At 43.3% G+C, this 22,342-nt stretch overlaps 1 protein-coding gene across 1 annotated transcript in view; it reads left to right on the top strand.

Annotated features, from left to right (window-relative positions):
• Nucleotides 1-6,778: 6,778 nt before the first annotated feature.
• large2 (LARGE xylosyl- and glucuronyltransferase 2) overlaps nt 6,779-22,342 on the top strand; it is a 367,952-nt gene continuing 352,388 nt past the window's right edge. Inside the window, exon 1 of the mRNA XM_079497940.1 lies at nt 6,779-7,487. The gene's annotated coding sequence lies outside the window, so the exon portion shown is untranslated. The remainder of the gene's footprint in view (nt 7,488-22,342) is intronic.

Raw genomic sequence — 22,342 nt, 5'->3', positions numbered from 1 at the left:
ACCAACTTTGATGAGGCAGTATTGCTTTGTTTTATAAATATAAGGTTTTCTTTATTTCCTGAAAAATGTATATTTTTCATTTCCTGAAGAAAAAAAAACATTTTGGAGTTATGAGGTTTCCTCCCGACAGCAGAGATATGTTTGTTTTTCCAAACAAGGAAACAGGAGGAGGTACATTAAAGGATCAGATCGCTTTGTTTCGCCTCATGTCTCCGCCGGTAAAAGTTTCGCTGGAGCACAGTAGCACACCACAAAGACTAAAGCTGATGGTCAACTTGACGTTTTGGAAGTGCTGATGAGCCCTTTCTATTTTATCACCAAATAAATTCAATCAATCAACTGATAGCCTATACTTCTGCCCGGCGTGAGAGGAAATATGTCTCCATGCCAGGAGGCGACAGTAGTCTGTACAAGTAAGACGCGCGAACGCGGGAAACGAACGCAGCTCGTAAATTGCAATAACAACAATTAGAATAAATTACGTACTTTTTTAAGGGTTTCTCTTTTTTTTTAAGTTATATTTTTTTAAGTTATGTTTTTTTTTAAGTTCTTTTTTTAGTGTGTGTATGTGTGCGTGCATGTGTGTGTTTTCTTTAAGGTTTTTTTTAAGGTTTTTTTTTAAGTTACGTTTTTTGTGTGTGTGTGTGTGTGTGTGTGTGTGTGTGTATGTGTGTGTGTGTAGTTAGTGCTCACTGCATTCGCAATCACTGCGTTCACAATCATGGCATATCTAGCAGAGCCAACCTCCAAAGCAGATATGAGATGACAAGGGCCGTTTCTCAGAGCGCAAACAATGGACTTATACGTCCTTGGGAAGAATGTGTTCTCTGAGTTGTGGCAAGAAGCTGTTTTTTGAATGGCAGCAATCGAAATACAAAGTGAACAACAACAACAACAACAAGACAAATAAACGCAGGATTATGTTCCACAAGAGCTATAAGAAGAAGTTGAAGATATACAATCTGGGACCGTAGGTTTCATGTCCATTGTGTTTCTTTCCCAACGAGGGAAGTACAGTAATTGCCTACGACAGGGTTCCCCAATTAATTTTCCTCAAGGGCCATATTTTGACTAGGGTACCAGGCTGGGGGCCGAGTCCGCACGTGTGAGGTCGAGGTCTTGCCCTGAAAATTCATTTTCAGGGCAAGACCCCATTTGAAAAGGATGCCCAGTTTGACATGCATAGGCTACTGACCCCCATTTAATGCCATTTATATCTGGGACCCCCTCCCAAAGAAAAAAAAAAAAAAAAAGATTCCGCGGGCCGCAAGGGGGCGCTCTGCGGGCCGCAAATGGCCCGCGGGCCGCCTATTGGGGAACCCTGGCCTACGATCTCTGAGCTGTCTACAATCACCCTGGGCAAGACCTACGCTGAAAAGACTATCATCGGAAGTTGCGGGATTTTAGCGGAAGTATCTCCCAAGGAAATTACATTGATGCTTTACAAATCAGTTTACATTCTCCGCGAATGAAACAAGTGTTGTGATTGGTCGGGAAAATATCGTATCCGGGGGAAATACATCTGATGGATGTTCCGGAGGATACGTCCGCCGATAGCTTCTTTGCCTTACGTTGTGACCAGGCTCTTCTTTTCGCAGAAAAGTAAGCCTGGGACCGAGGCTAGTCTACAATACAGATGGTAGCCGATCAACCACAGGGTGTCCTAACCAGGGGTCAGTGTTTCTCAATGGAAGAGTAGGGAGACCACCTCTACTCAACAGCATACCCTACAATACAGATTGCTTAAGATAATGTTTTATTCATTCAAATAAGTCTTTGGAGCAGAGGTATAGGATGCTTGTTAATGCCTTTACCTCGTTGTACTATCACTAGCTATAGAAGAATGCAAATTGCAAAACTATATGCATGAGTTGTTTCAGAACAAATGTTACAGCTTATTGAGCATTCAATTTAAACCTGCTCAAGTTTATCCAGTTTTGACGTGACTAGTGGGAACTATTGAATTGCAGATTGACTCAAACTACAGCTGGTTAAATTATGTGCACGCACGCAAGCACGCACGCACGCAAGCGCGCACACACACACACACACACCACACACACACACACACACACACACACACACACACACACACACACACACACACACACACAGAGAGAGAGAGTCCGCCCCTGCACCTGTCTCTGTCCAGGCTGCCAGTGAGCCTGTATAGGTTAGAGGTCCATATGGGCTATTTACATAATGCTGCCTCTTCACTGAAACGTCACCTTGAATGTGAATGCATGTTTAAGTAGGTGGAGGAGGGTACTTATTTGTCTCCCAAGTTGATGCTGGAGGAGTGTGTGTGTGTGTGTGTGTGTGTGTGTGTGTGTGTGTGTGCGCGTGCGTGTGTGCGTGCGTGCGTGCGTGCGTGCGTGCGTGCGTGCGTGCGTGCGTGTTTCTCCTCTCTGCTCTTATAAGAACAACTTATGTGTGAATTATTTATGATCCTGTTTGCGCTTTCCGAGACTTTTACCTCTTTTCCTCAGTGAGTCTAGTATGGAGACTGAAAAATAACTCAAATTAAACAACTTCCACAATAATTGCATTGTATGTAGTCATAGCACATCATAGAACATATGTATAGCATAGTATAGTATATATGTATAGTTAATATGTATAGCGTCATTATATAGATATGTTCTAGTTACGTTCTTAGCTTACGCATGTTTCTTGATAAATGCATTTTATATATGTGATGTATTCCCATACTTTTGTTCTTCCCTAATGTAAGTCGCTCTGGATTAAGAGCGTCTGCTAAATGCCTAAATTGTAAATTGTAAATTGCTCCCTGAGGGACAAATTAGCCATTGGGCCAGTGGGGCCGTGGCGCAGGGGCCCTTGGCTCTCAGGGGCCCTTTGAGGAAATTGGACCGCACGGTACTAGGTTTGACGCCCTGAAAAGGGCTTCTGGAGCCCTTCATTGGCCATTGATTTAGTTAAATTTAGGTCAAAAAGATGACAAAAACACAGAAAAACACGAAAATGTCACGCGCACGCACTATGGGGGCCCTGCAAAAATTACCGGCCCTGGGGCCCTCGTGGGGGTTAATCCGTCCCTGGCTCCCTCGGGTCCACAGCGATACATGTGTGCCGAGTTTGAAGTTGATAGGTCTGGCTGTTCTCGAGATACGTGAAGGACCGATTTTGCACATATTTAGAGTAAGATGTACATATACAATAATAACAATATACATATTATTCATATTTACCGTGCGTGCGTGCGTGCGTGCGTGCGTGCGTGCGTGCGTGCGTGCGTGCGTGCGTGCGTGCGTGCGTGCGTGCGTGCGTGCGTGCGTGCGTGCATACTCCTTAGTTGTGGGGCAGTCAGTGCTCATGTATTCTGCCACTGTGTATTCTGGCCCCTGGAAGAATTTAAAAAAAAAAAGGTTTTTTGTTTTGTTTTGGGGTGGTGTCCCAGATATAAATGGCATTAAATGGGGGTCAGTAGCCTATGCATGTCAAACTGGGCACCCCCTCAAGGACCACTGGTGGTCCCCGGACCACTGGTTGAGAACAATTTTTAATTAATTAATGAAAACATTAAAACCCAATTTTTCGCTCGTGCGGACTCCCTAGTCAAAATATGGCCCTTGAGGAAAATGAATTGGGGAACCCAACCAGGCAACCTGCGCAGCTCGTGAAAAGTAAAGGCATCAACCGCAGTCCTTGCCTCACTCCATTGGCTTCCTGTCCGTTTTAGAATTGATTTTAAAGATGTTATTGCTTGTTTTTGAAGCCCATGGATGTCTCATGTGCTGCAGGGACACTCGGAGACAGGCATGGTGGCATGATGGGCAACGCTGAGCAAGGCCATACAGGCCGAAACGCGTACGTTTTCAGTCTCAGAGCTAAATAAAATCATGTAAAAGGACATACAATGAGTGCTGGCATTTTCTTCATCTCTACTTATATCTTCGAGCCTTGCACCTATAAGGATTTTGTTTGAACCTGGAGTGCTGCGGGTTGTCTGCTATACGGCAGTACTATTCTCTCACGCCCGGATATGAACTTATGATTACCAGGTGGCCTCTCTACCCACTTAATTAGCAATGGTCGCCAAAATGTCTTACAAATGCAAGGTTTCCAAGCAGTGTTGTTTTTGTCGACTAAAACTAAGACGAAAAATGTTCGTCGACTACCCTTTTTCACTGACGAAAACTAAATGGAAACTAAATGAAAACGAAGCTATGACGACTAAAACTAGGTTAAATGTATTGACAATTTCTAAACAGATAGAAAAAAGACTAAAACGTTAGGAAGGGACTATAGTGGACAAGAGATATATAAGTCATTTTACACTTGGTTGCATGCTGAAAATAGCCGATCTACAAGCTCACAACGCGTCGCAGCGAGCCATTACCCGCCAAAGCACATTTTAGTCGACTAAAACTGTAGAATTAGTCAACTAAAATCTTGTTGCATTTCGTCGACTAAAACTAGACTAACATTAAAACATTCCAGGTGACTAAAATGTAACTAAAACTAAATGGAAATTGTGCAAAAGACTAAAACTAAATCTAAATGTGCTGCCAAAAACAACACTGTTTCCAAGTGGCATAGGCCTACACCTACATGATACATCAACATAGTGATGTATGTATACACTGACACCACGGCGCGTAATCAGCGCCTCAAACTGTGACTCCGCCCACAACCGGGGGAAGTTGTGATTTGCTCTCGTTTACTGCAATGCAATTTGCGGCATTTTAAAAACAATATTGAGCAGAGTAGCGATTATCAAAGGTATTTGCAATGCCATACGTTGAAAGATCTGTTGCCTGTGGACAAGGCACGCTACCTCCGCAAGTTAGATAGCATCGGCATAGATGTTTGTCCGTATGTGATTAAGGATTGGACCAAGTTGCATTGGCAGCCATAGAAAATTCTTACCCCAGGCTAAAACCGGATGTGACGTTTTTGGGCGTTCCTGTCTAGCGTGGTGTCAGTGTATGTGGTTTGGTCAAAGCCAAGGGCAATGAGAAAGTGTAGCCTGGCGTGGCCAGACTAATATATATATATATATATATATATATATATATATATAGTGCTCTCTGATTGGTCAGCCACAACTCTTGGGTGAGCGAAATGTAATTCAAGCTGAGGAGTGCCAGAAGAAGACCAATTAATCTCCCCCAGGGATTTGTTTTACTTTTCTGTGGCAGATTTGTCGTTTCCATGTGCAGGGCTATAGAGAAGAAAGTGTTCCACTGGCTTTAGTCAGCTTTTCCAGAACGTATGACTTTATCTGTCTGTTTGCATTAGTGCGAGTGTGTGGTCATTACCCCTCGTATGAACCTGTGCTTTGTCCCTGTCGCCAAACTGTCTCTGGTAGAGGGATAGGGTCAGAGGACAGAGAGAGAGAGAGAGAGAGAGAGAGACTGTGTGTGTGTGTGTGTGTGTGTGTGTGTGTGTGTGTGTGTGTGTGTGTGTGTGTGTGTGTGTGTGTGTGTGTGTGTGTGTGCGCACGTTTTGTGTCGGGACTGCAGATGTAAATTAGCATATTTGCTAAATCTAGCTGGTATATTTACGTTGCATAGATATGCAATGTATGTAAATGTCCATTAATATGCAGTGTCCCGTGACAACTATCTGTACCTATAGACCACTAGTCGCTAGACATACTGCACATGTAAACATGAGTGCTATACCTTATTAAAGGTATATTCAGTGATTTCACTTAATTCAAATATCACTTCTTTTTTTGTTTTGTTGTGTTAATCCTCCCTACTATAGAGTGTGCTGACCATATAAGGAGTTCCTCCCTGTCCCCAGTTAACCCCTGGGGGTAAAAAACCTTAGGTTTACACGCACTGTAGTGCGTGTATGTACACCTTGTTACCGGGGCAGACCGGTGGGGTTTTCCAAATCACCCAAATCACTGAATGCTCCTTTAAACACATTCAATCTGAGGGTTTTTTTTTTTGTATACTAAATAGTATTGAGAAATAATTTGCCCCAAAGTAGCCTCGGTCCCAGGCTTAGGCTACTTATCTGCCCCAAAGTGAAAAATGCAGCTACTTGTTTCAAAAAAATCTATACCCTGTAGGCTATAACATGTATATAACGATAACGATGTTATCGTTATATACATGTGACATAGCTCTGTTTACAAAATGCTCTACCCCCTCCAACTGTATTACCATTTTAACTGTTTTTTGTTTTTGTTTTTTTTACATTTTGACACTTGCTTTGGCAATGTAAACGTAGACTATGTTTTCTCATGCCAATAAAGCTCTTCCTTTGAATTGAAAATTGAATTGACTCCCTCCCGCGTCTAAATAAACAAATAAAGTAACGTGTGCGTGTGTTGTACGTGTGCGTGTGTAGTGGGTGGGTGGGTGGGTGGATGGGAGGCCACAGCGGAGAACGAGAAAGCTCTGCTATTGGCTGAGAGGAGCGTGTGTGGAGGGAGGGAGGGGCTGGGCTTGTGTCTCCTTTTTTTTATTTTTTACATTTTGACACTTGCATTGGCAATGTAAACGTAGACTATCTATGTTTTCTCATGCCAATAAAGCTCCTCCTTTGAATTGAAAATCGAATTGACTCCCTCCCGCGTCTAAACAAACAAATAAAGTAACGTGTGCGTGTGTTGTACGTGTGCGTGTGTAGTGGGTGGGGGGAGGCCACAGCGGAGAACGAGAAAGCTCTGCTATTGGCTAAGAGGAGCGTGTGTGGAGGGAGGTAGGGGCTGGGCTTGTGTCTGTGGGGGAGGGGTGAAGCTGGTCTCGTAATGATCATTTCCCTGCAGGATAGCAGCTGGGAGCATGCACGCAGCCACCGGTACATACCATGCATGAAGAGGGTGGTCACTACTTACTGGTGGTCACTTCAGTCATATGTTTAAACATTAAAACATAGATCGAAACGCATAAGAGACCCACGGAGAGGAGAGGAGAGGACACACAACAACACAAGTTGGTTGAAAGCCGGGACTTTCTTTCTCCTCCTACAGTCAGTGGACACGCAGGAAAAGAAGGAAGGCTGGCCTGCCTGGGACTCTCTCTACCCCGTTCAAGGGACTTGATCTCGGGCAGCGATTGACTCCGTCGTCCCCCCCTTTCCCTCTGGAGCTATCTTATGATCGCCGTGCTTATTATCGTCTCCCACTTTTATGTCTGGATAGTTGTGTGTTTTACCTTGTATCCCTGTGCAAGTGGTGGGTCTTTTCTTTATTTATGAACGTGTGCAAAAAAACCTTTTCGTGAACATGACATAGTTTTGCAGCCTGTTATAACACAGGAGGAGGTGTGTACTGTGTAGTGAGTCGTTCCACTTCCTTGGAGCTTCGCCACCCGACGAGACGGATCGACAGTCGCACTTTATTTAGGGGCAGAAAGAAAGACGCGTTCTGCCTATTTATTACTATCGGAGTGGATTTTTGACTCGGCTTTTCAGAATCCCTGGGATTTTTGGGATATCGACGGATTTCACTTCACGGCTCAGGAGCTCCGCGGGGACTGACTGACTGACGACTTCTAAAGCAGGTGAGACTTCATCCTTTTCTCTGGCCTGTGAATGATAAGTTGTAAGCTGGGTTATACTTTATAATATTAATGCTCTGACTCCTCCGGGTCTGTTTTAGGATGGATAAAAGCCTTCATGGTTCATAGGTTAACACTGTTGTTAAACCCATAATTACCTCAGGCTTTAGTCTACTTACCTGACTGCCTCTCTCTGGTAACAAAGAGTCTGAGAAGAAGAATCAGAATCAGGAATGTCAAGGCAGTATGTTACGTTATGTTTGCTGTGTTGTGCGCGCGCGTGCGTGTGTGGGTGGGTGTGTGTGAAGGTGCGTGTGATTAGTCTGCATAAAGTGAACTGATTTATGCATTCTTTAATCTTGTCTGATTGATGCAGTCACACAAAATCTCCCAATCAACCTTAGTGCCACACACACACACACACACACACACACACACACACACACACACACACACACACACACACACACACACACACACACACTCTCTCTCTAGACCTAGAGTCTATACTACATCTTCACTATGGTAGTCTGTACTGAATGCAGAGTATAGCCTACTCAAGTCAACACGCATGTTAATTGTCAGTCTTTGGTGTGTCCACTCCATAGTGGCAGTTTTCTGTTAGTTATTGAACACCTTGGACACTCACGCTGCTTCCCTTCTCTTCCTATAGGCTGGGCCTCCTGTTTCTGTAATCTGTAAACAGGCAGATAGTTTAGTAATCTGTCTGTTTTGTATGGGAGAAAAAAAAAAAACGTTATTATACAGTTACTTACTTATCCCCATTACGCCGGCTGGCGCATAGAGCAGCAATAGCCTAAGAGTTAGACTCTCGTAGATGTATTTATCGATTCTGACATTCCTCAGAATCGATAAATACATCTATACGAGAGTCTAAGGCTAGGGCAGCAACAGAGTTCCTCCACTTTGCATCTGTCTTTGGCCATCTTCTCTATGGTCCCCCAGCTCTGGTCCATAGCTCTAATGCGTAGAGCTATGGACCAGAGCTAATGGTCCCCCCGCTCTGATGTTGTTGCTGGAGCTCCTTCTTGGTCGAGAAGGGGCTCCAGCAATAATTATACAGTACTTATCCTGTATTTAGATTGCCATATTGTCATTATGTACATCACCGTCCAGCATTTGTCCCCTTTTTATATGAGAGAATACCCTTTCCCTGACTCCTCAGTGTTAATTATTCATTCATATAACTATGGGTCCATTTGTACACTCTCACGAGTTAAAAGAAAACCACAGATTTTTTTTAACACAAATCCCTTTGTTGTAGTGTGAGGAGATTAATATAATATAGTGTGGGAAAATGACCCCATTCACGTGGTAAAGAAATACTGCCTGATGACAAAGCTTGATGAGGCAAAATGATCTTTGTCATGTGTTTAGCCTTCCTACTTTCGTGGGAGAATTACACAGAAGTCATAGACCATATTTCCCCCCATATTATGTGATCTCCTCGCATCAAAACAATGGGATTTATTAGGTTTAAATTGAGATGTTACTTTGTAATTGTACCCTATTCACAGTTCACACCAAACCGCAAAGCATCTAGGCTTCATGAAATCAGCCAGGCTTTATACAAATCCAATATTAGTAACTGAGGTGTGCTATTAAATTAATTCAAGATGCAAATCCCTGAAGTGTATGATTAGAATTTTGTATGACTATGTCCTGGTGTGTACGCCGGTAGTTGCTTGTCTTAAGTCCAGTGGATTGTGAAGAGTGAGTGATTTGTCTATTTCACAGCTGACTTCTGGCAACACCTCGTTGCACCTTGTTGTTACACAGGGTTTCGGTGGAGTAAGCGCCAGGGAACCTTTTGAAGCATGGCTTCCTTCCGCTATCAGCACATGTTTAATGTGTTTGTGCAATGAGGTGTGTACTGCGTGTGTGTGTGTGTGTGTGTGTGTGTGTGTGTGTGTGTGTGACTGTGATGTATGTATAAGAGTTGAGAGAGGGCTTCCCCAAACATCTTAAAGGACAACTTCACCACTTTTCAACCTATCTTCATATAATAGGTCCTCACTAATAATCGTGATAAAATGGCACCATTTCTTTCTACTCAGTCTGTGTCTCATAGAAGGGCTGTGGGCAGTTCAGAAACCCGTCCACCAGTGACATCATCGATGGGGAATCCAAGCTAATAGAAACTGCAGGCTTTCTAGTCCTGAAAAGTTGCAATGCGAAAATGGAAGCCGTTGTTCTCACGATAATAAAAATCAAAAAATGTTTGTAAAAAAAATCGTGTTTAAAAAAAAAAAAAAAATCTGCCTAACGATGATGTCACTGGTGGACGGGTTTCTGAACTGCCCACAGCCCTCGTATGAGACACAGACCGAGTAGAAAAGAATGGTGCCATTTTATCATGATTATTAGTGAGGACCTATAAAGGTGGCCTTACACTAGCCGATAATCGGGCATTTTTGACGCTCGGGGGGTGCCCGACCGCTCAAAGCGCGATCGGGATCGGCCCGATCAACATCAAGAATGTTTGATATTTGCTCTGCCCGCTCCGATTATCCTGTAGTGTGTGGTGCTATCAGATTTCAGATTGAAAAAAATCGGCTAGTGTAAGGCCACCTTTATATGAGGATAGGTTGAAAAGTGGTGAAGTGGTCCTTTAACCACATGATTTGAATCCTAGCCACGTTTGGAGCTTGACAGCTTGTAGATCGGCTATTTTGCGTGTAGAGGGAAAAACAGTACAGACTAGAGCCCCCGGGAACTCCATTCAACTAAGTGGTTAAAACACAGATGCATAAACACTAGAAAGAGGTACATTGATGACAATGATTGTTTTTTTATTATATTTTATATTTTATTATAATACACTTGCTTTGGCAATTTAAACGTGTGTTTTCTCATGCCAATAAAGCTCCTTTGAATTGACAATGTCAATGATATACAGTATACACATCAAGGGGTGGAAATGTAAGCTGTGTGTACACTACTACAATATCAGTATATTGCAGGCAAAGAATTTACATACATTGGCAGCGTATGCAGGGAAGAGCAGCCTGGGAAGAGTTGTTCACAGTCAACCCATAGTAAACAGTTCACTCGTGTTCACATTGTTTTTAAGTGGTGCAACCACTCCAAGGAACAGCAATGTCCCTATGTCCTAACCTAAGAGTATCAGTAGGGGAAAAAGTGGCGCTGTTGTGCCAGAAACAGAGAGAGAGAGAGATAGTGTTGCACTGTTGCCTGCTAATTACAGAGAGAGAGAGAGGGGGAGAGGGGAGTTGCACCACTCAGTTCACACGGTGTGATTTTTGTATAGCATTTTGTTGATAGAACTGTGTTCAACTTCATAGAACTCACATACAAGCCCTGTCATGATGATGGTACCGAAATGAAATGAATTTTTTAATAGCCAGCATGAGGTCATATTGCACACACCAAAATCGTCATTAAACGTCGGCAAGCAAAAGCTGCATTTTAAGTGTGAATAATGCAAATTGAGGGTGATTTTCATTGTATAAATGAATGTAGCCTCTCAGTTACCATGAACTGTATGTCAATAGAGATGACAGTCACCTCTATAATGGTGTGTTTTTAATTGTGCCACATTACAGGTGTGTGTGTGAGACTGTGGGTGGGTGTGTGTGTGTGTGTGTGTGTGTGTGTGGGGGGGGGGGGGGGGGGGGGGGGGGGGCACTCTGCGGAAGACAGTGGCCATGCTATACTGGTAAACAAACATCCGTTAATGCATTCCTTAAAAAGTATGTGGGTTGCGGTAGTTGTGGTGGTGGTGGTGGTAGTAGTAGGAAGACGAGTAGCAGACAGTGATATTAGTACTGTAAGGTTACAGTCATTCAATCTTTTGTAACCCTATTGTTAATAGTAGTAATATGACATAGATTATCGTTAACCCATTTTGACCTGAGATCAGATTCTAAAAATGTCTTCTACATCCTGACAGTTTTCTGATCGATTTTTCAAAAATAGCAGACCTACAAGCTCGTAGCGCGCCACTCGGTGGCGCGCTACGAGCTTGTAGATCTGCTATTTTTCAATAGCTAAAGCATAACGTAATGCTAACACCAAAAGGTGTTACAATTAGCTTTATTATACTATATTTACTAATCGGCCTCAGAAAATGAAGGCCTTCTTCACTAACAACTATTGGTAGAAAGATGGCTGTGTCGGCATACTGTTCAATCCTCAGTGTTTCATTTATATTTGTAACTCCAGAAGTGTACAGAATAGATGTTATAAGAGCAAGGGGGACATTAGTATATGCTCTCAGAGATAATTGAACACTCCGTCCAGTGTAATCTCGCTTTGCCTTTTCTTTATATCACATTCTTTCCTTTCATTCGGTCCCGTCTAATTGGTCGGCTTCTTCCTGGTCGATAATTGCTCTCTTCATTGTAAACCAAATTAGTGACGTAAAAACACTTAAGTTACACTCCATGTGTGATCTTTGTCTTTTCTCCCTCCACCCTCTGTCTGTCAACCATCCATTATTCCCTAGTTAGTAGTTACTCACTTTGCTATCCTCTGCCATCACTCTTTCCCGCCACCCCCTCCAAACAAGTGTTGTTTTCGTCGACTAATACTGTGATGAAAAATGTTCGTCGACTACCTTTTTTCACTGACTAAATAAACACTAAGCCATGATGACTAAAACTATGACTAAATATACTGACAATTTCGTCAACAAATAAAAACTAGACTAAAATGTTAGGAAGGGACTAGTGGACAAGAGATCCAGTATGAGTCATTTTACACTTGGTTGCATGCTGAAAATAGCAGATCTACAAGCTCGACATCCAGTATGAGTCATTTTACACTTGGTTGCATGCTGAAAATAGCAGATCTACAAGCTCACAACACTAAAACATTTCAGGTGACTAAAATGTGACTAAAATAAATAAACTATTCAAGAGACTATGACTAAAACTAAAATCAAAATTTGCTGCCAAAAACAACACTGCTCCAAACCCTTCTCTACCGTGGCCATCATCTACCCAGAGTAATATAGTAAGAGAGTGGCGACACTATATAACGTTGACTCCCATTGTAACAATGGAATGCGATGAAGTGCTCATTCTATCTCAATGGGATAGTTCCAGCCATATAGGAGGAGCAATGTTTGGAACTATAGCCCATAGGCACCCGCTTTGCGGCCAGATCAAAGCGTGTCGCTACTCTCCTACTAGACTACTCTGCATCCACCCATCCCTTTCTCCAGACCTATCAAATCCTTCCATCTAGTAGTGATGCTCCGCCTCTGATCTATCGGCCACCGAGTTAAATTGTCAGATTTTCACTCCAAAGGGACATGGGGTCCCGTATCGGCATATCGTTCCAAAATAAGCATTAGGGGCTCCATCTTGCGCCACCCCTTAACCCTTATCCCTAAACCTTAAACCTATTTGCCTTTTTTTTTACTATTTAAAAAAAAACGTTCGCTCTGAAAGAATATATACCTATTCAAAGATTTGTGCCGCATTTTTATGATTTTTCAAAAATAGCAGACCTACAAGTTCATAGCGCGCCACTCGGCGCGTTATGAACTTGTAGGTCTGCTATTTTTCAATAGCTAAGGTATAACAGAATGCTTGAAAGACCAAAAGGGGTTCCCGCCCAAAATGGGTTAAAAGAACCTTTTAAAAATAGTTCAAATAGCTGATCTACAAGCTCACGACATGTAGATGTATTTTAAAATGATTTTCAAAATAGTAAAAAATGGCAAAATATGTTTAGGGATAAGGGTGGCGCAAGATGGAGCCCTAGGTTTGTTTTCCCCTTGAACACTATGAAGAAAGCGCAGCAGACAAAAAATGACACAGGACCCCAAGTATTCGAATCCCCAACCCCCCCCCCCCCCCCCCCCCCCCCACACACACACACACACACACACACACATTTAGGCTAGTGGTTTCTCCACTAACCCCACGTGAGTGACGACTGCGTGGGTGATTACAAATATATTTACGCTCAATGGTCACACACAAAGACACAATGACTAATAAATAACGCGTTTGGCCATGCAGAAAGACATCAGTGAGCCTTAATGCCGCTCCCACCCGCACCAACACACACACACACTATCGAACAACACACCGTCTTGGCTCGCGCTCTGATGGGAAATGGTCGAGAAGCGGTTCGTGTTGGTTCGAGGAGTCAGTCTTATGTAACAGCATTGATATAGAACTACAGAGGCATGTCCTACATGTTTCCATACTGATTAAGATTAACTTCACATGCTAATTGCTATCCTCGGATGATCTTTCTGTCTCTCTCTCTCTCCCTCTCCTCCCTTTTCTCTTGCCCTTTCCTCAACTTCAGTTCCCAGCGGAGGGCCAATTTTGTCGCACCATTAACAACATATTTGTTATACGTTGTGCGTGAGAGAAAGAGATGGTGTTTTCTAATCAGTGGATAATTCTCTCTCTCTCTCTCTCTCTCTCTCTCTCTCTCTCTCTCTCTCTCTCTCTCTCTCTAATAATAATAATAGCTTTAATTTATATAGCGCCTTTCATGAACTCAAGGACGCTTTACAAAATGTACCAACAACAATCAAAAACTATATGCCATAACTTAAGCCTGAGAGAATAAGTGTCTTTTCAAGGCAGCCTTAAAAGAGTCCAGTGTCTCTGTCTCTCTCTCTCTCTCTCTCTCTCTCTGTTGTGTATCTTGTTGTGCAACAAGATGCTTTAGTTTACAGGAATAAATCAATATGCACTCGGGAGGTGAACGGAGTGGACCGCACACTCTCTCCTTCTCAACTTCCTGGTCGCCCATGATTCCCCTTAACTCCAGTCCACAGTGCTACTTGACACCCCTGACACCCCAGAACTTAAGACAGATGCACAGGTGTAGATGGACGAGCCTGCTATTTTAAGGCCACGTGTGATGATGAACATGGTATAATACACCTGGCCATGACTTTGTTTTGGAGAACTAAGCGGTCAGTGGTGAAGGGGGGCACTCCTCGACCATTACGCAATGAATACCAGCGGCTCACATGTGTGTTTCATATTTTCCATCTGGGTCAGGGCAGGGATAAGATCCCTGATATAGCTTGGGAGTAAGAATTTGGGACGGCCAAGTCGGCCATAGCTGAATGGGTAGAGAGGCCACCTGGGAAAAGGAAAGTTCCAGGTTTGAAAGACAAGGGAATATTTCACTTTCAAAAAAACTTTTGGTCATTTTATTGTCTACTCAGGCGTATGTGAATACCCCGGACAGTTTTCAAGTTACTTGATTCAGTTATTAGATATTTGATATTCATTGTATCTGCCCCGCCCACTTCCTATACAAACCCATAGTGACCTCAAACTCCATTCTAACCATGATAGATTCATCGGAAAAACCTGACCTTTTCTCTGTTGACTGATATGTTTCTGTATATGATACCAAATACGTGAGGGGACTGTGGTTTTTCATTTACTGTTTTCAGTCATTTTTAATAATTATTTTGGAAAAGTACCTCCTCCAGCACCGCTCAAAAAAATCAAAAAGAATTATAAGAAAATAAAAAATAAACAGTAAATGACAAACCACGGCCTCCTCACGTATTAGAAGGACAATATCAGTCACCAGAAAATAGGTTGGGTGTTTTCGATGAATCTATCATGGTTAAAATGGAGTTTGAAGTTATAATGGGTTATAAAGTTATAATGGGTTTGGATCTACAAGCTCATAGCGCGCCACCGAGTGGCGCGCTATGAGCTTGTAGATCTGCTATTTTTGAAAAATCGAAGAACGACTGACATAGAAACATAGCTTTTTCAGAAAACTGTCGGGATGTAGAAGACATTTTTAGAATCTGATCTCAGGTCAAAATGGGTTTAAGAAAATTCTCGCACCGCGGCCGTGCTCAAGTCTGACCACTTGTGCAGCAATCAGCTGGAGGAAGCCTAAAATAAATTTTCCCCTGCAGGATTATTGGATAAGTACCCAGTGGCGTGCACAGACATTTAGAGGGGCAGGTGCTCAAGTTAAAAAAGGGCACCTTGTGCAGCGCGTGGAACCGGCCGGTTGCCTTAATCCATTTTGGGCGGGAACCCCTTTTGGTGTTAGCATTATGTTATGCTTTAGCTATTGAAAAATAGCAGATCTACAAGCTCATAGCGCGCCACCGAGTGGCGCGCTATGAACTTGTAGGTCTGCTATTTTTGAAAAATCTAAAAAAAAAGAAGAAAAAAAAGTTTTTTTTTCTTTTTTTTTTCAAAAGGGCACATTGCCAAAAGGGCAGGGGGTGCTCTAGCACCCCCTAGTGTCTATCTGTGCACGCCACTGTAGTACCTTTTATTGATCCCTTGAGGGACATTCAGGTGCCAGCACAGCAGTTACATGTTATACAGATACCGGCCATTAGAAGTACAGTAAGATACATCATAGGTGTAGAAGTGTAACATCACAAGACATTTAAAAAGTACACACACGAATACACACCCTATACAATATGGACTTTTAGAGTACATTTTCTTTCCCCTCTTCTCTTGCACTGTGTAGGCCTGATGACAATCATTAAATAACCCATTTTGACCTGAGATCAGATTCTAAAAAATGTCTTCTACATCCTGACAGTTTTCTGAAAAAGCTATGTTTGTGGCAAGTTGTGCTGAGCGGATTAATTAAACAGACTTGCACTGAACTATGGCGAAAGAAATCACATTGGAAATGACACCCATCTAGCCTTTAATTGCGTTTCATTTGGTCGACACAGAGTCAGCGACGTGTTACATGTATTTTAATCCATTACATATTTGCTGGGTGATGAGGTGATGAAACCGAACAAGGGAAACGCACACAATGCGCCTCGGCACAAATCTAGTAACTTCTTTTGACTAGACAATTAAACACAACGAGCACAAGGAATTGACACTCTGCTGATTAGAGGGAAATTAACAATCGCAGAGATTTGTGGAGAATTAAGACAGAACGAGACCTCTGAGCCGTGAATGTTCTCTTGTCGAGGCAGCTCCAAATCAGGAGTGCATTATTCTACTTTATCCAACGGATTCGCATTGCGGGTGGTTTGAAGAGGCACTTTGCGTCGTCCTAAACCTGTGTGCAATAAGATAGCAAATATAGGGAAACCGCATCAACACGCCTACAGACACACAACTCCACCCGCAAATATAGGAGTCGGCAAAATGAATAGTAGTGGGTTAACGTTTAACCCATTTTGGGCGGGAACCCCTTTTGGTGTTAGCATTATGTTATGCTTTAGCTATTGAAAAATAGCAGATCTACAAGCTCATAGCGCACCACCGAGTGGCGCGCTACAAGCTTGTAGGTCTGCTATTTAAAAAAAATCGAAGAACGACTGACATAGAAACACAGCTTTTTCAGAAAACTGTCTGGATGTAGAAGACATTTTTAGAATCTGATCTCAGGTCAGGTAAGGCATGGGATAAGAATCAGATAGAGCCCTATGTCTATTTGCACTATAGGACGTAAAATTCTCCATTCATTGTCAACGGGAATTTAATGTGTAGGACAGAGTTTGTGGACAAACACCGAAAGCTGGATATAGGAGGGGCTAGAGACCCTAAAAATATCAAACGATATTTGTGATATTCTATTTTGCAATGTTGTTTAGTGATTTAGTCCAACAGTAGCTGGTGAATGTTCACATACTAAGATATAGGTCAGGCCTTACTATATAGATTGGATTTGGATTGATAGATAATTTAATTCTGTGTTTGTAGAGCTGCAATTTGGAGGCTTGGAGTACTGTATAAATCCTCCTTGAGACCTGATTCATTGATTGACACGTTATTAGATGTTGATTATGTTTGCTGTTTACCCACGCTGAGAGGAGGTTGCCAGATTTACCCCCCTCGCATTGTTGAGCATAAGCATTTAACAAGTGCAAGTCAATCTATCAGCCCCTTTTTACAACAAGCTTTTACACACACACACACACACACACACACACACACACACACACACACACACACACACACACACACACCGCTTTGATTTACACCTCCTAGTGAAAGTGTCTGCGCGGACAAGAGTTATACTGTCAATTATTTAATCAGTCACTCAAGTCGTTTTATGCTCCGTTGAGCCCTGGTTTTAACACCAGTGTACATTATAAGGAACGGTGGGACTTTGGCAGTCAAGGGCCATATTTCCATATCTGACATTATTGGTTCTTTGGTCCTGCTCCTTGCTTTAGGCAGAGACTTTTGGCAGGAGCAGCGTACGGTGTGGTTGGCTGCGTCTGCACACGGTCGGTTGTCCTTCGCTAATGTGTGAAGCATTAGCTGCAAGCTACCGTTCACGCAACGCAACATGATGTTGTATCATGTAGAACAGTGTTTCCCAAACTTTTTTGTGTCAAGGACCCCCAAATCAACATTTATTAGGCCACAGACCCCCCATTTGAAAACATATGTCAGTGACCCCGATAAGGGAGGATTTTTACGGCTCCAGCAGTGATTCCGAGACATATTAATTTCAAGGACCCCCAGTTCCACACGCATTATGCCACGGATCCCCGGTGTAATGGCATTTCTATCTCTGGGACCCGAATTTATATTGTAAAACCACTGTTAATTTAACTCCGAGTGTACAAATGGAACCAAATCCATGTGGTTCCATTTGTACACTCTCTGAGTTACAGACCCATAAGGGTCCATTTGGTTACAAATTATCATTTAGCTGGGTCCCCCCTGGAACTCCCTCAAGTACCCCTGGGGGTCCCCGGACCCCACTTTGGGGACCACTGATGTTGAAGGTGTCCCTGAACTACCTAGCCTGTTTAGCAACTTCCCAGGCCCATCCTGGAGCCTTTGGTGAACTCGGAAGTAAAAGGTGCACCTGTGCGAACTGAGCACTGGAACTGTACTTTTATTGTTTATAGTTTAACCTATTTAGACCTGACATCAAAATAAAAAAAACGTTCGCTCTGAAATAATATATATTCAAAATGTTGTGCCGCATTTTTACGATTTTTCAAAAATAGCAGACCTACAAGCTCGTAGCGCGCCACTCGGTGGCGTGCTATGAGCTTGTAGATCTGCTATTTTTCAATAGCTAAAGTATAGCATAATGCTTAGTTAAAACACCATAAGGGGTTCCCGTTCAGAATGGGTTAATACTGTGTGTTCTAGTTACATAGTGATTGTGTGTTATAATACTGTGTTATAGTGTGTGTGGTGCCTTAGAGCCAAGTACAGTTGTTGACTTAAAAAAGCAGTTGCAGGGTCAAAGGTCGTACTCAAACGGACAGACAGACACACATAGCTGTGCATTGGAGACGGTGTGCCACCGCTCAAAAATTTGTTTTGTCTTATATGTTCACTGTATGGAACGATTTTAGGCCTTATGGGCCTTTCAAACGTGAAACGATATCATATAACGTGCCTATAGTTCATTTTCAATGAGACCTGCATTTTTGCGCGGAGCACTGGGGAGCAGTCGCGGTGCGACAACACAAGCGCATTTACGTGAGCGCGGTCCCGTGAATTTGTTGCGCGCGTGCTCGTTTCGTGCAGACGCCCGTGACTCACCAGACCTGGATACTGTTTAGCTATTTTTGGAGGACCTGGAGCCAGGAGACCTGTCGTTGATCCAGGCAACAACACCTGCGTTCCTCGCTTCCCGTTTGGAAGGCCCTTTACAGAGCAAGTTAAATCTAGGTTTTCAGCTATGTCTGCCTTTTTCTTTTGTGTAAAAGTATAGGCTGAACATTCTGAATAGAAATTGGAGTGTAGGTAGGTCAGATAATTATGTAACCCTTGTATGTTCCCTGTTGGTCTCTGAACCGACCACAGACCGAGGTGCGACAACAAACCTTTTCTCAATTGGCTCCATGAGCGTGACAAGTGGAAAGGAAGAATGGACAGTCAATTCAGGGGGCCAGTTTGGGGTCTAAAATGGTCAGGGTAAAACGTGTCCACTCATCCTTCTTTTCATATTTAGATTTGGGAAAGGGTGGTTGGAGGTGGGTGGGAGGCTGGTGGGGGGGGGGGCTGTGTATCTGTTCTAGGAGGGGGGATGGGAGGAGGCAGGGGGGAGGGGGGCCTACTAGAGGTGTCACCCCCCGCCCCCCCTCCAGGGTCCTTTTGTCCTCCTTTCTCAACCATTGCATATCCAGAGCACCCATTATTGTGAGAGTTATTGTGTTGAGATGGGCTCGGCTTTGTGGGGAGATGTATTATAGGTCTTCGTGGCGGCCGGGCGGCTCAAGTGTCGCTCAGAGAAATGTTCTGTTTGTCTGTGTGGTGACAGGCAGGCATTGCCCTGTGGATACACTCTGGGGCTAACGTTGCTTTTGATGACTTGGGGAGGAGTGTGACTTCATCTGTGTTCACCGTGTCCTCCTCCTGCTTGTCTGTTTGTACGCCAAGCTAGTGTTTGCACTCTGTAGGCCGTTATTGTATACTTTGATTGACATATCCTTTCCTATACGGTCAGGTGCCTCCGGCATCACAGTATAAGTGACATATCTGACACCCTGAGGTGTGTGTGTGTGTGTGTGTGTGTGTGTGTGTGTGTGTGTGTGTGTGTGTGTGTGTGTGTGTGTGTGTGTGTGTGTGTGTGTGTGTGTGTGTGTGTGTGTGTGTGTGTGTGTGTGTGTGTGTGTGTGTGTGTGTGTGTGTGTGTGTGTGTGTGTGTGTGTGACTGTTCGTTTGCAGGAGTGAGAGCATTGATGTGTGAGTTTGTTCGGGCATGTTTATCTACCCCTTGATTGACAGTCGAAGACAAAAGGCTGATAAGTCTCAGATCCGTCTGAGACTTATCAGCATTTGGACTGTCAGATGAAGTAGTGAGAACCGGCTCGACTTCAGCTTTTTGCTTAATTCCAAAGGCTTTTCGTGTCTAGTTTGAGCCCCCATGTAGAGATGTAACCAACCACATATTTAGTATGAGTTACTGGGTGTGCACTTTGAATGCAACCACATCAATCTCAATGTGGAATTCAAAGGTAAAAGCTCCACATACACAAACATCTGGATGACGTCATCTCTGCGTTGAGGAGATGGACTCTTGTCAGTCTGTCTACTTATCCAAATGGAAAGAGCAATCTTATAAATTCTTCAATGATATGTAGGCTAAATGGTAAATGGTGCATTATATATATACATAGATTGTGCATTACATTCACCCATTCACACACACACATTCATACACAGATGGCGGCGGAAACCATGCAAGGCACCAACCAGCACATCAGGAGCTTAGAGTATATATGAATAGAGACGGCACCCGAGTTCTCCTCCCATCCACTTGCATTAAGTTGCTCTAAAGCGCATGAGGCGATTTCACTCCTCCTTCCGGGTAGGAACAGAGTGCATTCTGGGATGGATTTGCCCCAAACACATGAACGCGCTGCCGTTGACTTATCATTGCACGCGTTCACGTGCGTTCACGTATGAAACGGCGTTCACGTGTCATCGTGAACGTGCACAATGATAGTCAACGGACCAGCGCGTTCATGAGTTTGGCCCAACGCTGCAATACCAAATTCGGCCACTATGTCCATTTCTCCTCAGGGTTTCCTCCGGGTGCCGTCTCTATTCATATATACTCTAAGATCAGGAGCAATTAGGGGTTCAGAGTCTTGCTCAAGGACACTTTGACGCTAACTCTGGGGGAGCCCCGGTTCAAACTGGCAACCTTGCGGTTACCATCCAGCCACTACCCCTGAGCCACCGCCGCCCCTACACAGGCTACACAGAATAGAAGTGCTTCACAACAGTAATGATGAACATTAACTGGTGTACTTTTCCTTATACATAGGAAGCGTGGCTACAGTTAAAATCAGGGCTGTGCAATTAGCCAAAAATATATCGATATATTTAGAACCAATAACCGACTTATCCCATTCTGGACGGGAACCCCTTTTGGTGTTTTAACTAAGCATTATGTTATATTTTAGCTATTGAAAAAGAGCAGATCTACAAGCTCGTAGCGCGCCACTCGGTGGCGCGCTATGAGCTTGTAGATCTGCTATTTTTGAAAAATCGTAAAAATGAGGCACAAATCTTTGAATATTATATTCTTTCAGAGCGAACGTTTTTTTTTATTTTGACGTCGGGCCTAACTGTTTTTTCTTAAATCAATAAATTGTATATGATTAAATTGATTGGAGTGGTGAAAATAGCCGATCTACAAGCTCACAACCCACGTTGTGCTTGAGCTTGATTTGGAGTCCTATATATCGCCCCGGCCCTTTAGGCTCTAAAGGAAGAGATGGTGGAGATGCGGAGAGAGAAGGTTGGTGCTGAGGCTGAGCCGAGGGGAGACAGAAAAGATGGGAATACTGTCAGCGAGAGAGAGAGTGATTGATTGAATACATAGATTGCAAAAAAAAAAGTACAACTTTCTACGCAAGCAATGCTGAAAAGGATAACACGAAACGCCCTGAGACGAGATGAGAGACGGTGACAACGAGAGAGGCTGCCGAATATTTCAGGAAGGTCAGTCAGGTGTGCAATAGAAGGAGTGGCTCCTTTATGGTCATGCCGCTGAGCTCTGTACACACAGTAAAAGTCAAGAGCATTAATTTAACCCATTTAGGCCTGACGTCGAAATTTCAAAAAATGTCTTCTAAATCCTGACGGTTTTCTGAAATACCTCATGTTTCTGTATCAGTGTTTCTGTATCAACCCCAACAATTATATGTAATATGCCTCTGTCCCCCCATCTGAAAATATGTTCTTCCAGGGACTCCCCAGAAGCAAAGATTTGAGTTAAAATGTTCACTCTGTAAGTCTGTAATAATATATATTCAAAGATTTGAGGCACATTTTCACGATTTTTCAAAAATAGCAGACCTACAAGTTCATAGCGCGGCACTCGGTGCCGCGCTATGAACTTGTAGATCTGCTGTTTTTCAATAGTTAAAACACCAAAAGGGGTTCCCGCCC

This window comes from Electrona antarctica, assembly GCF_951216825.1.
Source record: "Electrona antarctica genome assembly, chromosome: 3".
In the NCBI taxonomy this organism is placed as follows: Eukaryota; Metazoa; Chordata; class Actinopteri; order Myctophiformes; family Myctophidae; genus Electrona; species Electrona antarctica.
The sequence above is the reverse complement of the archived record's forward strand: the minus strand, read 5'-3'. Positions and strand labels throughout refer to the sequence as shown.